The 12,750-nt window shown below is 41.5% G+C and overlaps 1 protein-coding gene across 1 annotated transcript in view; it reads left to right on the top strand.

The window, feature by feature from the left end:
• The first annotated feature begins 6,916 nt into the window (after positions 1-6,916).
• Positions 6,917-12,750, top strand: part of LOC128015947 (RNA-binding protein Raly-like) — a 70,431-nt gene continuing 64,597 nt past the window's right edge. The window contains exon 1 of the mRNA XM_052600203.1: positions 6,917-6,982. The gene's annotated coding sequence lies outside the window, so the exon portion shown is untranslated. The remainder of the gene's footprint in view (positions 6,983-12,750) is intronic.

Here is a 12,750-nt window from a genome sequence, read left to right as displayed (position 1 = left end):
AGCTCCGATACCGGCCAGGACGGGAGAACACCAACGCTGACGCCCTGTCCCGACTCCCGGAAGCTCAAGGTCCGAGGGACCCACCGGAACCCACGCCAGACCCCGAAGGAGAGGAGTATATGGTGGGCATTGTGGAGGCGCCGGGGACTCAACATGAGGGGATGCCTGTGAGTTGGGGATGGGACCCCTGCCGCTGGAAAGAGCGACAGCAGGCCGACAGGGAGATCAGTGGCTTGATGCGATGGCTGGAACGGGGCCGAAAACCGACGTTGGCCGAACAACGGGCCCAAGGGGGAACAGGAAGGAAGCTGTTGGGACAATGGGCCAGACTACAGGTGAAGGAGGGAGTACTCTGTAGGTCTGTCCGAGATCCGGGGCTGGACGAGGAACTCCGACAGATCGTTGTCCCCGAAGGCCAGGTACAAGAGCTCTTGATAGCGTACCATGATCAGCTGGGCCACCAAGGGCACGAGAAAACGGTCTCTCTCTTGAGGCGACACTTCTACTGGCCCAACCTAGAAGCAACGGTACGTACCTTCGTCCAGGCCTGTCCTCGTTGCACCTTGTTCAAAGCCAGGAAGGAGGCACGAGCACCGATGGTCCCCATCCAGGCAAAGGCTCCTCTCCACATAGTCGCAATGGACTTCTTGACTTTGGGTCGGCCGGCAGACCGCTATCAGAACATCCTTGTCATAACCGACTTGTTCACCAAGTACTCCTGGGCCATTCCTACTTTGGACCAGACGGCGAACACCACCGCCACTGCTCTGTGGAGAGCTGTCTTCCAGCCGTTCGGTTGCCCCGAGTTCCTACACTCGGACCAAGGGCCAAACTTCGAGTCTCAGGTAATCAGAGAGCTGTGTAAAGTGTACGGCTGCACCAAGACCCATACCACTACTTACCACCCCCAGGGAAATGGCGGATGCGAGCGGTTCAATCCGACCCTATTGAACTTGCTCGGCACGCTAGACCAAGAACATCAGAGCGACTGGGTGAGTGTGCTACCAAATCTGGTTCAGGCCTACAATAATAGTACGCACAGTACCACGGGCTACGCCCCCACTTATTTGATGTTTGGCAGGCATGTGCGGATGCCCACCGACTTATTGCTGGGGACGGCAGCAACCGAGGAGGAGGGGAACGTAACCGAATGGGTAAGGCGCCACCACCAACGCCTCCATTTTGCATACGAGCAAGTCTCGGGACGGATCCGAGCGGCTGGGAAGAAAAACAAGAGGCTGTACGACCGGACGGCTCGGGAAGCCCCCCTTCTCCCAGGAGAAAGGGTCCTGGTAAGGGACAACCGGCGACAAGGGAAGGGGAAGCTCAGTGACCGATGGGAGAATGCACCGTACGTGGTCGAGGGCCAGCAGCGGCCTGGACAGCCAGTATATACAATTCGGCCCGAAGGAAAAGCCGGGCCCGCTAGAGTGGTCCATCGGAACATGATCCGCCCCTGTCCGAACTATCCCAGCCCCGTAGAGGAGGCGCCAAAGGAGCCTGAAGTGGTAGCCCCGTGGATAGCAGGATGGGCCGTGATCCCAGGAGAACGGGGAAATGTCCCCGCAGAAATGGCCCCCAGAGACCCGATGGATATGCCTGCGGACATCGACCCTGTCTCGCCATCACGACGGTCCCAGAGGGAGAACCGAGGTCGGCCCCCGGCACGCTATGGAGAATGGGCGACTGAAAGGCGTTCTAGGGACTAGAACGGTTTGGCAGGGGGGTATGTCACGGGGTGACGAAAGAGAAGCGGAACTAAGTCCCGCCGGAATTTTGTGTTCCCCTCGGGACGGTGTCGCGGTAACACCGGTCCACTTCCGGGTTGCGCCCGATGTCACAATAACAACGCTAATGACCGATTGACATCTGGTGTGGGGAGTTTGATGTGGCGATCTGTGAGAGGATTATGGAGGCGGAGTAACCACATAAAAAGAGGAGTGCAGAGACCATACGGGGAGATTCTATTTGGTCGTTCGTTCTCCCGGCTATTCTTCCTGGTTGGCTTGCCCCCGTGTGTGGTTCTTCTCTTTGGATGTGTTCCCCTAGGAGAAGTGAATTCCTGGGACGTTTGGGCTGGCGTGTGGAGGTATTTGAGGACTATTGTGGGGTTTCGGCTATCTGGCTGTGCGACAGATATATCAGCGATCGAGTGGAGATATTCAGGACAGAAAGAGTGTGAGTTCTGGAAAGCAAGTGAAGACCAGGCCGCGCCATCACTATCGGAGGGAAGTTAAGAGACCTGATCTGGGACTTCGATCAATTGTATACATCTGGACTGGGAGTGATAACGTGTGAAGTGGACGGAGCCATCGTTGGGTGAGTGCTGGCTCTATTTGCACTAAGAGTGGGTGTGCCGTGTCTGAAGTGGTGTGTTTGCACAATAAATCGTTTGAAGTGAAGTTACAGAGTGTGGGGAAGATATATAGAGTTAATGCCGGACGCTCATCACCCCGAGAGCCCACCACCGTCACCGTAATCCACACCCAGGCACTCAATTGAAGTATCCCCAAGCCGTAAGCCCCATTTCTTATTCAAGAACACATACATGCTGTTGATTACTTATCCCGCTGTGTAGATCGCAGGATCCTCTGGGCCGAGCGCCGCATGTGATGTCCCTATGAAAGGAGGTGGACACACGAATCATTCCTTTCCCGGTTTTAACCGAAGCATCTCCCAGCCGTAAGCCCCACTACTTATTCAAGAACACATACTTACTGTTGATTACTTACTCTGCTGTGCAGATCGCAGGATCCTCTGGGCCGAATACTGTATGTGATGTCCCTGTAGAAAGAGGTGGACACACGAATTATTCCTTTTCCGGTCTTAACCGAAGCATCTCCCAGCCGTAAGCCCCACTACTTATTCAAGAACACATACTTACTGTTGATTACTTACTCTGCTGTGCAGATCGCAGGATCCTCTGGGCCGAACGCCGTATGTGATGTCCCTATGAAAAGAGGTGGACACAAGAATTATTCCTTTCCCGGTCACAACCGAAGCATCTCCCAGCCGTAAGCCCCATTACTTATGCAAGAACACATACTTGCTGTTGATTACTTACTCTGCTGTGCAGATCGCAGGATCCTCTGGGCCGAACGCCGTATGTGATGTCCCTATGAAAAGAGGTGGACACAAGAATTATTCCCTTTCCCGGTCTCGACCGAAACATCCACGAGCTCTACTTACCCGGATACCCCTCCTCACTCCGGGACGGGTGACAGACTATCCTGGCTCTTGCTGACCCCGTACAGGCACGAACTGCCGACGACTCCACGCCTTCCCAGCGTCTGAGGTCTGGCTCTGTTCTGGTCGGGAGACACGGAAGGAACACTGAACTTTTAAATTGCTTTTAACCAAATAAAACCTTGTTCATTTTTTTTATACTCTCGTCCGTCTGGTTCTTCTGGTACGCTCCCCGAGGTGATCCTGGGTTTCAGGGGTGGGTGCAGTCCAGCCTGGCCCCCCCGACCTGTGACAGTAATGTCACAGCTTCCAAACGCTCTCGACGCAAAAGCTTACTTGCGCTCGTGATTCTTTAGCTCCGCCCACACGTCACGCCTCCAGTCGGACGTGTTTTTCCGGGAAAAATCGGTACAGACTATCTTTCTCTTATGAATATAATAAAACTAAAGACTTTTTGGAGTTATGAAGGATGCAGTACTACTCTATAGGTACTCAAGATTAACAGGATATTGAGTGAAAACGAGCATTTCACCCCCCCTTTAACAAATAATTCACCTAAAAAATATGCCACAATTAAGTCACTCAAATTATCACTCAGAAATCGCTAGGAAATCTCTAATAATTACACAGACATGGCACGCAATACGCTGAATTAATCTTGTAAAATGTACTACAGCAAACTGAAAAAAATCTAAAATGTATTTTTTTCCAATCAGAAAGTCACCATTCACATAATATCTATACAGATTTGCCACAACATGAAGTTGGGTAATTAATGAATGAATTGTTGTTTTGAATGCCTTTAATTGTCTTATTTTATTCCATTTGTTCTTTTCTTGTTGTTGCTTGTTCTCAGAGCACAAAAGCACCTGCAGAGCAAGCCTGGACATCTGTCATTTTCTGGATTGTCTTCACCTCCATCACACTATCCTCCTCGTGTTTGACGATGTGTTAACACATGATCTCCGGGTGCTGTGGCATCATCTGACCTTTCATTTTTCTACATGCCCTGGATTGTCCTCATTTAAAAAGGTCCCTCAGTGTTGACTTTTAGGTGTGCAGTACAGTGTCCAAGAATAATTGAGACTCCCGAATCGTCAATATTTTTACAGCCATTGAGGGGCTGTATTAGTTAACGGCCTGGCAATGGCTCTATATAATTATCTCCGGACTGACAGGTTTAAAACGGCCAAATTAGCAATGGATATTTCCACCTGATTGTTATTTTTGAGCAAGAACCATGTAAGAGGAAGCAATGCTGTCATGCTGTTGACAGTCCAGACCTCTTTCAGCAGGTAATATTCAGTTGAGTGAGTAATTCAGCCATTTATTTCACTGCAAAAATCTCAAACACCCTCCCAAACTGAGTTACAGGGCTACAACCAGGTTTTTGTGTTACCTGAGTTGTTGCTTTTAAAATACTGCAAGAGCATTAGAATTGCCTTTGTGACTAATGACTGACTGGAAGAAAGACGTTGAACACATGTTAGATGAAAGTCCAAAGCAAAATTCTTTCATTGTCTTCTTTCTGTAATGGTCTCTATTTACAGACGAGCATAAAATCACGGCTCCTTTTCATTTTGTTGTGGTGTTTTCTCAGAGGACCTGTGGCATTTCGCTTCTGTTTTCTTTTGCATCGCATTTGAAATAAGCAAATCACAGTGTGACAAATCCACACAGATATCCAGTCTTTTGTCTACACCAGTCACTTTTAATAGGATCTCTTCTTCAGGGCATTTGTCCCCATTAACAGAATTCATCAAATCTTGAGAGCACTATGGAGAGAGTTAAACTCTCAAGGGATGGTGTGAAGCTGTGAATTTGGAGGAGTTTCAACTGGAATGTGGAAAGACTACTGTGCATTATTGATGCTTTGATCTGTTTTTCTCTCCGCCGCTCTTCTGTCTTGGGTAGGTTGTTTCCTAAATCCTCATTCAGTTGTTTTCTCACTTACTGGCTTTCCCTTTTCTTTTTCTGCTCCGTCTCAGTTTCCGTTTTCCTCCACATACTCCCTCAAAGTGTCACCTGTGCCTCTTACCTCCCGTGTTATCATTAATAGTGGCATATCTATATTTTTTCGCCCTGAGGAATTGAATTAAAATCTCGAGCTTTCAGTTAAATTTTATCTTGTAGCTCTGGGCTTAAGGCTAAGCTATAGCTTGCACACAGTATGATGTCTCCATCACAACGTAAAAAAAATAGATGTGAAATGGGCTCATAAGCCCTTCGGAGATACAGTAAATACCCACAAAAACATCTCGGTAATCCTTGCCCTAAGTGTCGCTGTCTGGCATTGTCTAATATCATTTTAAGAGGCATGGCTGCCTGAGTGTGTAGTGCTGTGTGTTTGTGTGTACACTTTTTTTTCTTAAGAAGCTATATAGTGAGTGAGTGAAGTGACATTCAGCCAAGTATGGTGACCCATACTCAGAATTTGTGCTCTGCATTTAACCCATCCGAAATGCACACACACAGAGCAGTGAACACACACACACACACACTGTGAGCACACACCCGGAGCAGTAAACTATAATCATATCTATATATAATAGATATGATTATAGTTTGTAATCTGTCAAGATATTTGACGTGCACACAAATAGTCCAACTATTTTCGCCCTTCTAGAAGTCAGTAGATTTGTAAGATGACATTGCTTGCATGCAATGAAAAGAGCCGTAGCTACAAATTGAAATTGCACTAGAAGTTGCATGTAATACAAAAGTATTTTTTTAATTTTTTCAATAGCAATGCCTAAAGTTTTTAATGGCATATAGGTGGTTCTATGAAGAAAATTTTAATTATAAAAATGTTCTTTAAGAAATGGATCTGTGTACCGTATGCAATTTTAATTCATGCAGAAATAATAGCATATTACTATGCTGTTGTAGACATGGTGTATTATTTCACATAGTATTAAAAAAATCCCAGCAAACACAGGATGTTGCTGGAATGTTGTGACAACATGCTGAAATGTTTGACATCATTGTCTGAAGGTTGTCACAATGCTGTCAGAATGTTTTTACAATGGTTCCACATATTAAAATTCTACTAAGGTTACTTGGAAAACCACTGCACAACATGTTCACATCACGGTCCTGAAGCGAAGCTCAGATGTCAGACTTTTGACATTACAGATATAAATAATATGATTGTTAGATTTGAGCACTGGATAGAAGCACTATACGAATACTTGACAGACCGTTGAATTATTAACCTGGTCGATTGCATGACTGATAGTTATGTGATGTCAACTCAACTCGCCATGTAAAATAAAACATGGTAACAGCAACTCTACACTGAAAATAAACTGGTTTACAAACACCTCACCATTTTATGTTCTTAGGTTGTGACCTATTGATGCAATAAAAGAATAATGAAACAGCTTTTTCTAAAAGGCTGATGTGAACTATGCACCTCATGAAAGTAAATATAATTTTAATGCTATTTTATATATATAAAAAAATGTAATTGTTCATTTAATTAGCTAATTACTAAAATTACTGAGTGCAACTTTAAAGGGATAGTTCACCTTCAGTTGCTGGTCCACGTTTACTTCCATAGTATGGGGAGGGGACACTATGCAAGTCAGTGGGGACCAGTAACTGAAGGTGAACTATCCCTTTAAATGTCCCCCCCTGCGCAGTCTCTATGGTTTGCTCCACACCAGCGCTGTTCATACTGTTGAGCCGCTGCTTTCCTCAGTCACTGCGCCGCTGACAGCTCCTCCTCACTCTCTCTCTCTCTCTCTCTCTCTTGTTACTCTTTCCACATTTTTGCTCTCTGACATTTTCACCGGTGAGTACTTTCTTCTAATTTTCTCTTGTCTTCATCTTTACCTCTTTTCTACGTCCTCTTTTGATTTGGGATGTGCTTGCATTTTGTTCTTCTGAATTCAGCTGACACTCATCTAAAGCCGGGTTTTAATGTTTTACCTTCTTGGAGAGGGGGGACGTCAGGTACTGGTTAACTTTGGTTAACTTGAGTCAACTATATTCGTTTCTTTATTTGTACAATAGCAAGTGCTGGAGATTTTGTTTTGCTTTTAAATATATTTTTCTTTTCGTTCTGTGTTTATCAGTTGGACATCTTGTTGCTGACGAATTACATCAATGAGAAAATAATTTTTTCTTTTTCTTTTCTCAGTTTTGAGAGAACAGTTGTCAAAGTTGTGGAGCGATTTTTATATATATATATATATATATATATATATATATATATATATATATGGTTGGACAAAATGATATTTTTGTGTGTGTGGACTGATGTTATGTTTGTGTTTGGAGCGCGCGTCATTGCAGCGCAGCGCGCGACTTTCCACTGCAGATCCTGCCAACATTTAAACACGTCTGGATTGATAATACCATCCGAGATCTGCTGTTCCACCTCGGTTTTTCATGTTATGCTACTGAGACACCGAAAATGTGGACATGCTGACAGATACCTTGACTTGATTTGATTGACATGGGATGTTTTCCAGGGTCACATCATTCCATGAAATTAGTGACTTTCCCGTTTGGATAAGGTGGTAAAAGTACATTTCTTTCAAATCTGTCAGACATTGTAGTTACTGAATTAATTTTATAAAAGTGACAGATTTGAAGTTTCTTTAAAAAAAGAAGTTGAGGAAACATATAAAATGGGTTTTCTCATAGAGAAAATTAAGAAAAAAGATTTTTTTTTAAATTGGTTATTTGTTGATGGTGTCAGATTGTTATTGTTAAAGGTATTGTTTATAGCACTAGGGACACCAAAGGCACCCTATTTGTGGAATGACCATCCAAGCATGTTGTGAAATTGCTTCTGTGATTTCATGGCTGTGTCTCAAAACCTAGTGAGCTGTCTACTTAGGCAGAATTTTAGGGCATCTTATGCATCTGCAGCAGTACAAAGCTGACTGGAAACATGCTTAATGATGGCAAAAATGCAGCTGGGGTGGACTATTTTGTTTTACCTAGTCTGTTATACTGGGCTCGTACAAAGTCTCATGTTCTTGCAAGTCAGCTGTAACTTTTTAATTACATCTAATACAAGAGAAACCATTTGATCTGGAGAAGGTGCAACAGGGCTAATACATGTTTGTGATGTGCAACAATATGATGATTTGAAATGTAATGCCACTGAATTAAAATAAGAAAAAGAAATATTCAGAACTCGTTTAAGGTTTGTTGGTCATGTTCGGCCGGAAGGAGTGTGAACTGAACTCACTCACACACACACACACACACACAACTTTTTTTTAGTATTGAAATGGAGAGTGATAGGGAACAAACTATTTTAAATCTAGAATAGTCAATTCTGCCCACCTTGCCACTTTATCTGTCACAAGACTTTGTTTGGAAGTCATGACAAACAAGTAAAATTCATGCTTCTGTCTCTTTTCCTATCTCATCTTTCTCTTCTCTAAATACACAGTCATGGCCAAAAGTTTTGCCAGCGACAAATTTTGTGTTTTGCAAAGTTTGCTGCTTAAGCTGTTGTGATTCATTCACATTTTTTCTAGATTATTGTGTAGAGTGATCAGATGCATTTTAAATAATTGCTAAAAGCTTCATTGGCCAAAAAAATTACTTTTAACAAAAAAGAAAAAAGAAACTTTCACTTTTTTATCGGCAGCACATTTGAAAGTGTGAATGAGTACTTGTCAGGTAATATTACTATCATACTAATTAGATTGTAAGAGCAGACTGATTGCTTTAAAAGGAGTGAAGAAGTGCTTCCGATAATTGTTCTTGTTAGCAATGGTTACCTGCAAAGAAACACGTGCAGCCTTCATTGATTTGCATCAAAATGGCCTCACATGCAAGGAAAATTGCTACAAAGAATATTGCACCTGAAAGAACCATTTACTTGATCATCAAGAACTTTAAGGAAGGAGGTTCGACTGCAGTGAAGAAGTCTACAGGATGTCTCAGTGTGTCCAGTAACCGTCTCCTCGAGGAGTCAGCAACAGAATCATGTCAGAACCAGTGCAGAGCTCGCTCAGGAATAGCAGCAGATTGATGTGAGAGCATCTGCACACGCAGTGAGGCCAAGGCTTGGTGTCAAGAAGGGCTGCAAAGAAACCACTTCTCTTCAAGAAAAACATCAAGGACAGACTGAAATTCTGCAGGAAGTACAAGCATTGGACAGCAGAAGACTGGGGCAAAGTTATTTTCTCTGATGAAGCTGCCTTTCAACTGTTTAGGACATTGTTCAGAGAAGAAAAGGTGAACGCTACCATGAGTCCTGTGACGTGCCAACAGTGAAGCATCCTGAGACCATTCGTGTGTGGGGTTGCTTTTCATCCAAGGGAGTGGGCTCTCTTATGATTCTGCCCCAAAAACACTGCCACGAATCAAGAATGGTATCAAAACGCCCGGCAAGAGGAACTTCTTCCAACGATCAATGAGCAATTTGGTGATGATCCGTGCATTTTCCAGCATGATGGAGCACCATGTCACAAAGCACGAGTGATAAAGAAGAGGCTCGAAGATCATTATATTTAAATTTTGGCACCTGGCAACTCCCCGGATCTCAATCCCATAGAGAACCTGTGGTCAGTCCTCAAAAGGTGAGTGGACAAGCAGAAGCCCACAAATAGTGATCAACACCGACAACTAATAAGGCAAGAATGGATCGCCATCAGTCAGGATTTGGCCCAGAAGCTTATATCCAGCATTCAGCAATCTTTGCAAGTGAATTGCAGAGGTTATGAAGAACACTGTAAATATTGACTCATGTTGTGTTTTCCAATAAAAACCTTTAAAACTTGTTTATCATTGTTTTTCAGTATACCATAGAAACATATTGAAGCAGCAAACTTTGCAAAACACACACTTTATGTCACCGCCGAAACTTTTGACTATGACTGTAGACATACATGAACCCACATGCCTCTTTTGAAAGTCCTCCATGACTCCATATGATCTTCAGTGCAAGCACTTTCGCTTTAAAAGTCCATTATTGCCAGTGTGTGGCCGGGTATGGATTTTTAGTATTAAAAGCATACAGTTTGACCTTCCAAACACAGTGAAGCACTTTAAGCCATTTGTTCATACATTTTCTTTAGTAATACTTTGTATTACTCATGCCTTCCAATTGATGTGCTTCTGTTTGAAAGAGTTTTTAGGACTTACTTTCTGTTTACTGTCATGCCATTAAAGGAATATTCTGGGTTATGTACATCTTAATGTCTTTGTCTTTAAATAACAGAATATTCTTTTAAGGGTAATATGTGACTGTGTACAGAGTGTTTTTTGGGTGATTTTTCTTGTTGTTTTTTTATGTTGGTTGGTCCATTACAGTCTATCTCGTCTTGTACTACCGTTAGCTTATCTAGAGCATTAGTTGCCTACCTCAAGGACACCCAACTCAAGTTGACCACTTACAGCTGCTGAATTCAAATAACACACTGCAGTGCCAGCACTTAAATTGAGGCTTTTATAAAATTATGTGTACATGCATTACATTTTATCACATTAGGACACAACTGACAAAGTTTGTATGTTTGAAAAACAGTAAAATATGCAGTGTGCAAATGCCAAAAAAAATAAAATAAAATACAAAGCAGGGTTTTCAGGGGGATTAATCCAGACAATGAAAAAAGTGCTAGTACCAAATTATAAGGATTTAGTGGTTAGTGATTTACTCAGAAACTTCACAAAAGGTCAAACGGTGGTTTTCTGTTGCTATTAATTATTTCTTGACTTCTAGAAGGTCATATGCGTCTTGTGACTTCCCAGTGTTCAATATAATAACCATAACCCTGCTTTGAGTAGTTGGCACCACTGATGAGACATTGACATGGCAGTTGGATATATTTGGATTAGCTTGCAGCTTTTTTGTGAAAAGTTCAAATATTATTAGTCATTATACTTTTTTTCTTCCATTATAAGCCTTTGGCAAAAATTACTTTAAGTCAGTTAAATGTCAGGAATATTAAAGTCTCATGGGTATTTTTATGACTTTTTCCCATTCAGGCTGCATTCAATATTTTTTGAAATATCAAAAATTATAAAGGCTTATCAGACTAATTAATTCATTTGGTCAAATCAAGCATCATGAATTAGAAATTTAGATTACATGTACATGAAAGTTTAATGAGTAAATTGGTAGTTGTGCTGTTATCACAGTAGGGTCTGTGATGTGTAATGAATTTAGTCATGAATTCATGAACTCTTTTATTTTCACATAAACCAACACATGCACACACACACACACAGATATATATATATATATATATATATATATATATATATATATATATATATATATATATATATATATATATATATATATCAGAATATTGTTTTATATATGCTGTTAGTGCTGAAATATTTTTTTATTTTGAAAAGAATAATGTAAAAATTAATTGTGTTCTAATTTCCCTATACATTATATTTGTTTGGGTCATAAATTGTTTTATGTGCATTTTGTGTTATTTAGTTAAAGTTTATTGTGAGGTTGCAATGATATTTAGATCTTTGCTATTAGTAAATTACTTATTTGAATGGATCAAATGATTTGTATATTACATAACATTCTATAATTTCATGCCAAATACAACATGCAGTCACCCAAAATTGCATCCTTTATGGTCCTAACTTAACCATTGTTTTTAATTTTTTTTTTTAGAGAAGATTTAGACTATTTAATCTTAGAATTTTGGTATTTTAACTTGAGTGTTTGATGTCCTCTAAAGTCTCTTTTTATGTTAATGTCTCGGAGTGATGTTTTGGGGAGGACTGTCAGTTCTTAATGCAGTAGAGGGCAGTGGCTGAGTGGACGTGATATTGTATGACTGGAATGCTCCTCAAATGTCAGTTGCTGCTGCCCCCCAAACAACTAATCCCCCGATAAAGCCCCTGCCACACATTCAGAATTAAACATCAGAACTGTGCTTAGACTTATCGTCCTCCACTCGACTCTTCATTTGGCTGGCCTTGATGTGTAACAGGCTTATGTTTGTCAGCATCTTCATGATTGAAATGATGGAATATCTCAAGTTACAAGTTGTGCTGTCAGTGGAAGTTTCCATTAGGCGTGACTGAGAAAGAGGAGGCTTATAATGAGGGTCGAGAGAGAGATATTGAAGTGAAAATATCACTTTTTTCAAATTGAGCTTCCACTGGAAAATTAAATTAGGTTAAATTTGGCTGTACACTATTGGAGAATAAATTTCATCATGCATTATTATTTTTACTCATACTGTACAACATAAAAAATGAAGTTTTTTTCTTAGTGGTGCCATAGAAGAACCATTTTTAGTTCCACAAACTTCAGTGAATAATTTATTAAAAAATAAAAAATAAAATTATTGGTTTGAAGAACACTTATAAAAAAAATCTAAATAACTTTTTCTCCACTATTACTAATTGTGGAATGGAAAATAGCATTGGAATGGAAAGCTTCTATGAATGTTAAAGGTTCTTCATGGAACCATACAGTGGCATGTAAAAGTGGTATGTAAAATAATCTGGGGAATATGATTGGCAAATTTGTTTTGAATGTGGGTGGGCTGAATATTTTTAGACGAACTGAGCTAAATGTGTTTGGCATGAAAGTCTTGAATGAAAAACATTATA

This window comes from Carassius gibelio, chromosome A6 (assembly GCF_023724105.1).
Source record: "Carassius gibelio isolate Cgi1373 ecotype wild population from Czech Republic chromosome A6, carGib1.2-hapl.c, whole genome shotgun sequence".
In the NCBI taxonomy this organism is placed as follows: Eukaryota; Metazoa; Chordata; class Actinopteri; order Cypriniformes; family Cyprinidae; genus Carassius; species Carassius gibelio.
The sequence above is the reverse complement of the archived record's forward strand: the minus strand, read 5'-3'. Positions and strand labels throughout refer to the sequence as shown.